Consider the following 10,387-nt stretch of genomic DNA (forward strand, 5'->3'; position numbering starts at 1 on the left):
AGCTCATGTCCTATCTTGTATTGGGCTTAGCCCACCTTTCTATAGTAGGGTTAATGCCTTTATATTTGTAATTGTATCTTCAGATTATTCATTCACTGCAATACAATCGTTTGTTAACATTAATTACCCTAGATTTTATCCTCTATGGGGGTGTTAGGAAAAGATTTTCTATTGTTAGGAAAATATTTCCTATTTATTAGAATTGATTGGATAAAATCAGTAGTTTGTATAAATCCATTAATTAGTGAGATTTGCATTTATCTAGGGGATTTAGTTTCTTAATTCTTATCCCCAAGACTCTATAAATAAAGAGGTCTTGGGGTGAGGTTAGCTGTCTTTGCCTGCAGCAAGAACCGATCTCATAACTTTGAGATCGTATATCCTCTGTTTTTCATTGTTTATGTTCTTCAATTATTCAATAAAATGTTAAACTTTGAGAAACTTCTTTTGTTCTTCGTTTCCGCACTAAGCTAATGTTTAATTCTTTTGCTTGATCGACGTTATGGGGTCTATCAATTGGTATCAGAGCAGGATCAACATATCTTGTTGATGATCCGGTCATTTTCGAGCAAAAGATGTCCTATTGAAGATACAAAAGAAAAATCATTTTCAGATTCGTAATGCTATGCGCAGTCTATGTAAAACGATTGTTTTAGATTCGTTGGCCGTTGGATCGTCATGATTTTTGGATATGAGGTTAACGGCATATAGATCTACCTCGTGTAAAATTTTTAGCTTGATCTGATAATTATATTAAAAGATATGTATTTTTAGTTCTGCTGTAATTATGAGTCTGGAAACTCAGACTCAAGACTCTGATTGAGATATGAGTCTGGATTTCGGACTTAACAGTTTGACTCAAATGCAGACTCAAGATCAGACTCAAGCACAGATTATAAAGATCAGATTCAGACTTCAGTTTCGCGTGAACTTATACTTAGTAGAGGTCAGACTTACACGAGGTCAGACTCAAAATACTTCAGATTCTAGGACTCCAGACTCAAATCAGGTCAGACCCATTTGAGTTCATCTCTTTTGAACTCGGATTTTGAAGTGGTTATTCCTCAATAAGAAGACCGGATGTTAGCTCAACATAATCAACATTTATGAAGATGAAGATTCAACAAATATGTTCAACATTTATACGCAAGTGGCTAAGCGGTGGTGAACGCGGTTTTTCATGCATATTTTCAAATGCAGTTTTGTCATGATTATGTTCATATTAGTTGATGATTTGTCTTCGGGATACATAAGTGCTGATGAGATGTTGAGGCTATGTGTACAACAATGATAAATAAAGAGGAGGAGAATCAAGATTAAAGAAAGATCAGTTTATCAAGAGTTATGAAGATCATACAAGATGATTAAAGTTTTGAAGACAAAGATTAGATTTATTTTTAGTCTATATTTACATCTTGTAACCGATTGTTTTATCCTAATCAATTATGGGGAGATTGTTAGAAAAAGATTTCCTATTGTTAGGAAAATATTTCCTATTTATTAGAATTGATTGGATAAAATCGGTAGTTTGTATAAATTCCTTAATTAGTGGGATTTGCATTTATCTATGAGATTTAGTTTCCTAATTCTTATCCCCAAGACTCTATAAATAAAGAGGTCTTGGGGTGAGGTTAGTTGTCTTTGCTTGCAGCAAGAACCGATCTCATAACTTTGAGATCGTCTATCCTCTGTTTTTCATTGTTTATGTTCTTCAATTATTCAATAAAATGTTAAACTTTGAGAAACTTCTTTTGTTCTTCGTTTCCGCATTAAGCTAATGTTTAATTCTTTTGCTTGATCGACGTTATGGGGTCTATCAGGGGGAGTCAATGTGCTTATTCATAGAGGGTTTCATCGCTATTGACCTAGTAAAAATGAGTTATTTAAGTTGTAAGTTTAAATTCTAAGATAAAACTATTATAATTATTCAACATTGAGTTGTAGCTCGGCTGGTAGTGTTCTGCCTCTTTTAACGAGAGGTCAAGAGTTCGACTCCGCTGAGCTACAACATTGCACTCAATGTTATCCCTGACCTGAAGTATCCACCCAGGTCACTTTTCGCTTAATGTGGGGGCAGTGGGGAGGGGGGTTTTACCGGCCATGCTCTCGGATTGGTCCGGGTTTCCTCGATGACAGTAGTTGGGGGGCGGGTTATGCAACTACATGAGATAAACGCGTGGGTGGTTCAGTACTTCCTAGGTGATCCTAAACTTATGTAATAAAAAAAAAAAAAGCTATTATAATTATTCCTATCTTTTTAAAGCAAAATTGTATTCCGTATATATATATATATATATGTATATATATATATATATATATATATATATATATATATATATATATATATATATATATATATATATATATATATATATATATATATATATATATATATATATATATATATATATATATATATATATTACTAATTAGTTACAAATGTACACACATAGCTAAAGCTATGGCTATATTTCAATCAATACTTTCAGCCGGTATGCCGGGATATAACAAAACACCGATGCAAATAAAAGAAAAACTGAAGCATCTTCTTATTTCTCAACTTCTTAATGTTAAAGGAAAGCACTTGGGTTAAGGGGTGGAGCTTTACTAGGGCGGGACGGTGCCCTCGCCCCTCCAAAAGTTTCAACAAGTAATGGGATTTTTTAGCTCTTTGAGTTACAGACGTTTAAGCTTTTAAATCAACTAAATCGGAGTCCGTATGAAGAAGGTATGACGAAAATGGTAAAAGCTCGCATATTTTGTTTTCATCAACAATTTACTTCATTTTTCCATATCTCTTGGGCATTTAACTTGAAACCGATTTAAAGGTAAAGTTTAAAAAGTTAACTTAGATGATTTACAATTAGAATCAATATTATCATTTAAAATGTGTATAAAATATTTTGTCCTTCAAACATTGCGTTTAATTTTTTTGCTAAAATTAAACGTATCGCCCATTTGACAAAATTTGCCCTCAACCATTACGTTCAAGCTCTGCCACTGCTTGAGTTAATCAATGAATGATGTCAGTCTAAATGTGTTTTCTCCGATCTCTTACTTATTCATTTAAAGCTCCGAATTTGAATTTCATGAGCAAGTGATCCACTAATTTCTTGTTTCACGAAGACCAGTGGAGCATTTAGGATGAATGCTCAAAGGGGTCCCGAAACTTTTTCAAAGTCAATTATAGTTGAAGTCTTGAAGGGTACTTTAGTGGTTGTTTACCTCTATACAAATCTTAAAATTATATGGGATCATATAATTAAATTTAATGTTCTCATATACAATTTGAAGTATATTTTTTTTTGAAAAGCAAGAATATATATAACTAACTCGAGATACAACACAGCTTGGCCCTTACAATGAAATGAGCCAAGACAAAAACAACGATACAAGGAAGGATTGACATGAACCCGGTTGCAAAGGAAGCAACCTTGGAAACATGCCAAACCCTCGAATTACATACAAAAAATACTAAACAAACTCGACAGAACATGCAAAACTCGACAACATGCTATATTGTAAAAATAATTTTCAAATTGGTGGTGTTCCGGGAACTCATTGATTATATACTATAGGTTCGCCCCTGACGAAGACCTTCTTGTTTCTATTTTTCCATGTTATATATCCGCAAATCTATTCTACTGCTTGTCATTTTTTTTTCTTCTTTGCAACGACTTAATATGACTACCCTCCCTACAAAATGCTTCTTCAACACTTAGATTGATCAAATGTCCTAAGTTACGCTATTTATAAACTCGATTTCCAAATGTGTGAATTGCCCACGTGTTCTCTATCCAAAATCATTACATTTGTTGCTTAAACTTTTAGAATATTGATTTTATAATTGTTTTTATAATCAGCTAATGCAAGTCAAAATCATTGCAAAATGACTTATTGGTTAATGTCATGAGATTCTTATAGGAAGTTTATGTTTAAAACCTTACTAGCTGTATATTTTGGGATGATCAAGGTACAAGTTGAAAATGATAACAAAATATGTTGTTTGAGTCACATATATTCGGGTAAAAATATTCGTTATATCCAAAAATCATGGACATGTAAAAAGTTTTATTCATTTACCCAATGCAAGTCCACCAAAAACCTACTTATTACTTCGTCCTCTTTTAGTGTTCACGCTATTATTATTATTCTTATCCACACAAAATTATCTGATTGTAGAAATCAATTATTAGAGATTATGTAACTATTTATTTTACACTCATTTATTACATTTATCGTTTAATTTTTCAATAATTTGTGTATAAAGTCACATTAAATACAAGAATAAAATTGACAATTTATTGTTTTATCATCAATAAAAATATAAATTTTAAACAATTATTATGATTATGATAGAGATTAATTCAAAGGTAAAATTAGGATCCATTTAATTAAATTTTTTAATTGAATGATTCAACGTTGATGTTAAATCATTCAGACTCTATGGCTTTTGTTTCTGACTTACGGTGAAGCAGTGATGAATGATTGAGCATTCAACGCTAGAACTATTCAGAGGTCACACTCCCTTAACCGTTAATGTGACGACCCGAAAATATCCGACCAAATTTAAACTTAATCTTTATATGTTTCCGACACGATAAGCAAAGTCTGTAATGTTGAGTCTCAAAAATTTTTGAACTGTGTTCATGTATTCATTTGACTTTCGACCATTCTCGACGATTCACGAACAATTAATTGTAAATAGATATGAGTGTATATATATATAAATAATAATTCGAATTATAATTTGAAGTATGATATGTTGTTGTTAAAAAATTAATAAAATAAAAATAGGATATTATAATAATTATTTAAAATATATATCTATATATAAATAAAGTATATTAAAAATAAATATTAAATGATTTTAATACTCGTTTGTTGTTTCGATTGATATTAAACAAGTAAAATATGAACTTATATGATTTTAAAATAAACGGTGATCCGAAAATGAGTAATATAAATTTTAGGCTTATTAAAAATGTAATTAGGAACTATTTGTTGAATTTTAAAACTTTTTATATTTTACTTGGGATTGGGAGTGAATAATTAATATAATTTTTATTTAATAAATTAATGATCGAATTTTATATCATAATGACCAAAATAAATAAATATAATAACTGTAAAAATTTGGGATTTTTCCAAATACTTTTATCCGCCATTGAGTAACAACGGGCTACGATATAATAATCCTAATGAAACTGTCGGTAGATATTTATAGACTATACTATTGTTTAAATCACGTTTTTTTTAAATTTTATAGATATATTATATTAAAATCTTCTTTAATGCCTTTCCACTTTGGAACTACACAGAATTGTTTAATCCGTGATTCACTTATTGAATGAGAATATGACTATGTCAAATTGATTGAATTTGTGTTACTATGTCCACTCTTTTCATTTCCACTAACACACATATATGTTGTTAGTATACATATGCACACAAGTATTACACAAATCATCTATCTCCTCTTCCTCTTCCCATTTCGTTTGACCGCCGCCTGCCACCCTACAACCATTGTGATATCCGCCTCCATTACCACCGTATCTCCACCACCCTCTCCATCGAGCTTCATTTACACCCACTTCTTTATTTCTTTTCTATTATCTATCTAATCTCTATATTATAGATATACAAATATATAGCACATGAAAATAATAGATAGACACCCATGATCATCTACATCGTACACCTCCCACATCATCAACCACCCTTGATAACCACCTTGGAAACCGTCTTCGATCACAATGAACCCACGACACCACCACCATAAGAGCCATCTCTCCTTTTTTACCTCCGGATTACCACTCTCCTCCGCCACAACCTTCACCTTAAACCACCATACGATTACCACCTTTGTTGATTTATCAAGCTCAAAACTCATTAAACCATCGACACTTTTGATCACCACCTTCACTCACTCTCGACCACCTAACCAATCCATCCTTATTTCACTGCTACTGCTACAGCAATATTTTCGTTTCTGTTTACTCCTGTTCAGTCGACCCAAACACAAGAATGTACTACTACAGCTGCAAAAGTAGTTCTTATTTCCAATACCGTTAAAGAAGATGAGAATGTTGCGAAGCATGTGCTTTCCTACTACTGTTTTTCAGTACAAAAGTCACCCTAAAACCACCATTAAAATACCGTTGTTGCTACTATTACGTGCATGTTTCATGTTTCAATCGTCACCATCAAACCGGAACACCATCAATAAAACATCGAACACCAAATGGTATGTACTATTACTGCTCGAACACCTAGTACTATTATGAGTAATCTTCTGTTTTTGAACCGCCAATTCAACACTCCAATAAATCCACAATCATCAATTTTGATCGATAGTTAAGATACCATCCTTTATTGCTTGCTTTTTTTTTTGTTTTTGTTTTGTGACCCACACACAAAACACAACTAGCAAATAAAGAGTTGAAGTCCCTATCACTAAAGTGATGAGATGGCCGACCATTAGGATAATTAAAGGGACGCTCAATATTTTTTTTAGTAACTAGATGAATTAGGATTATGATAAATGATGATGGATAGTGTAAAGTTAGATAAGGGTGTTAGGTATGAAGATACACGTTGATGATTAATGATTGATAATCAATTGAAGTCCCCACCGTTGTTGGTTCCTGCTCGTAATTAACTTCCAAAAATCACGAATCCATTTTGTACATTATACTCGATATTGGACTTCTCCTTTTTAAATAAGTGGGCTAATTGTTCTTGAGCCATGGTCATTCTATTGGGCCAAGAACAGGCTCATGGACTTAAATGATGTGAAAATGTGATGATAGAAGGGAAATGATGATGAGCGAGCTTTGATTATGATAATGATAATCATGATTAAGAATTAAGAAGGTGATAATAATGATTATGAAGTGTTGATGTTGAATAAGGAGTAGCGATGATGATCATGATAAATAATGATAATGTTATTTTATGATTATAATTATGATTAGATTAGGTTAAAAGTAATATTGATGATGATGATGAACCGAGACAATTGGAGTGATTTGGTTCGATACAGATTAAATTATATGAATATGGATTGGGTTTACTAATTGAACTTTTGATCTAATGGTACATGGACGTCATTTAAATGGGATAAGGTCATTAAGGGATGAAATAAGTCAGAAATGAAATAACAGATGGGTGGTTGAGGGTGTGTTCGTTAAGCGAGAGGTCTTGGGTTCGAGTCAGGGCAATGACGTTTTATTTTAGGAGCTTATTTCCTTCAAAGGTTGTATTCTAAAACTATTATTATTATTATTATTATTATTATCATTATTATTATTATTATTATTATTATTATTATTATTATTAAGTACTATTATCAAAATTATTATTTTCATTATCATTATTATTAAACTTTTCACCTTTATTAAAAACTACTATTATTATCAAAATTATTATTATCATTTTTATGAGTATTAATATTATTTCTATGAAAATTACTATGATTATTAATTTTATGAATATTATAATAATTATTATTATTATTATTATGATTATCATCATTATTATTTTTTAACATTATTTTTCTAAAGTATATATAAAATAAATATAGTTAATTAAATTATTAATGAAACATATAATTTACTAAAATAATAATTAATAATAATATATATAAATGATATAGGTTCGTGAATCCGAGGCCAACCCTGCATTGTTCAGTATCGTCGTATGAATATTTTTACTACAAAATATTGTATTGTGAGTTTCATTTGCTCCCTTTTTAAATGCTTTTCCAATATATATTTTTGGGACTGAGAATACATGCGCTGCTTTTATAAATGTTTTACGAAATAGACACAAGTAATCGAAACTACATTCTATGGTTGGATTATCGAATCGAATATCACCTTTTTTAGTCTGGTAATCTAAGAATTAGGGAACAGACACCCTAATTGACGCAAATCCTAAAGATAGATCTATTGGGCCTAACAAACCCTATCCGGGTTACGGATGCTTTAGTACTTCGATTTATCATGTCCGATGAGAGTCCCGGAATGATGGGGATATTCTAGATGCGTTTTGTTAATGTCGATTACCAGGTGTTCACCATATGAATGATTTTTATCTCTATGCAGTTTGTGCGAAATGCCTGATATGAGATGATGTTTATGAAAAATGAAAATGAAAATCTTGTGGTCTATTTAAATTATGGAAATGATCGATTACGATAAACTAATGAACTCACCAACCTTTTGATTGACACTTTAAAGCATGTTTATTCTCAGGTATTAAAGAAATCTTTCGCTGTGCATTTGCTCATTTTAAAGATATTACTTGGAGTCATTCATGGCATATTTCAAAAGACGTTGCATTCAAGTCGTTGAGTTCAATAAAGATTATAATTAAAGTAAATGACAGATTAGGTCATTTATAGTTTGGATATTATGAAATGGTATGCATGCCTGTCAACTTTCGATGTAATGAAAGTTTGTCTTTTAAAAACGAATGCAATGTTTGTAAAATGTATCATATAGAGGTCAAATACCTCACGATGTAATCATATGTTATTGTATTCGTCCTTATGGATTAGGACGGGTCGTCTCATGTGGTATCAGGGCGGTGGTCTTAGCGAACCAGGTCTTGCATTAGTGTGTCTAACTGATAGTTGTTAAGATGCATTAGTGAGTCTGGACTTCGACCGTGTCTGCATGTCAAAAGTTTTTCTTATCATTTAGTATCAAAAATTATTTGCTTATCATCCTTTAAAGTCTAGACACGTCTTACTGCCTCTATTGCATAGACAGTGTATAAATAAATTCATATCTTAGCGTATCTGTTATTGTTACCTTTGCCTGACAGCTTCCGTAGAATCCTCCGTAACTTATGGGATTTTAGTATTTTATATGCATATGTAAATTATGTATTGCAGGGTACTAATCTACATCCTATAATCTATTTCTTATCAAAAATCCTTCATCTGATCATACGAGATGAATCCCTCAACCAGTTCAAGTCCCTCAGATTTCGATAGCTATTCCGATAGTTATTCCGACAGCTATTCCGACAGCTATTCCGACATGGATATTCACCTAAGCTCCGAAAGCAGTATAAATGAAATGAATCAACCAACTAGTCATCTTCAATTCTGGATGAATTGGGGATGGGTTCGTAGTCGACTTAACCGATGGAGACAAGAAGAAGGTGATCCTTTCCACCAACCGAATTCACCTCTTGGCGATGAACCTGAAGCACTTACCGGCGAACCTGTTCCTAATACCACTTTCTCTCTCATTTCCCGAATATCTTGCCATTATTATATACTATCTCAAATTCAAAACCTTATTCACTCGCCCGTTCCTACCGACAATCATCCCGGAGTAATAAGTCAACGAGCGTCGCACCCGAGTTGTAGCCTTGAAAAATATGGTGCAAAACGTTCCAGCTTCAACAACATCACCGGCACCAACAATACCACCACCAACAGCAACATCCGCATCCCACACCTCAACATCACAATCTGTCCCACGAACATCAACATCATACGTACCATAGATACCAAGGAGTACCAACAACAATGAACGATGAAGTATTGATCCATAACTTCATTGAAGAAATATTATGCGAAGAATATGTGGTTTCTAAAAGTTTTAGAGATTACTTATTTTAGCTCAACCCAAAAAGCAAATGAGATTAATATCATATTAACTCATTAAATCCATGATTACATCCGAAGAAATTATATATGTATATATATTTTCATAAAGATTATAATTAAAAGTTCTTTTGTACAAAATGTTAATGGTGAAAATATTTTAAGGGGTAGGTAATACCCGAGGAATATTTAGATTTCACATTAATAAGTTACACTGTACATTCTTCGAATCTGATTCAACGGTAATTTACTATCCTACTTACATCCGCAGATATACGAATCCGTTCACCACAGAATAATCATTTTCATTCAATTTCATATTTGGATTTTGACCTATCAGAATCCAACAAGTGGCATAATGAAGAAAACATTGGACAAATAAAATTTGTTAGAAACAAATACATTAACTATGAGAAATGCTGTTAAGAATCCACGCTAACAAAATCCTAGCTAACTGTTCCTAGCTAACTGTTAATTCCTATTTACATTTATTTATCGCAATTTATTTATCGCAATTTTAATTCTCGCAATTTTATTTATCGTCATTTAATTTCTGTTATTTATTTTTATGCACTTTAAATATCGGGACACGTATACAATGTTTTGACATATCATATCGACGTCATCTATATATATTATTTGGAATAACCATAGACACTCTATATGCAGTAATGATCGAGTTCTCTATACAGGGTTGAGGTTGATTCTAAAATAATATATATACCTTGAGTTGTGATCGAGTCTGAGACATGTATATAACGG

Source organism: Rutidosis leptorrhynchoides, chromosome 3, assembly GCF_046630445.1.
Source record: "Rutidosis leptorrhynchoides isolate AG116_Rl617_1_P2 chromosome 3, CSIRO_AGI_Rlap_v1, whole genome shotgun sequence".
NCBI classification, from domain to species: domain Eukaryota; kingdom Viridiplantae; phylum Streptophyta; class Magnoliopsida; order Asterales; family Asteraceae; genus Rutidosis; species Rutidosis leptorrhynchoides.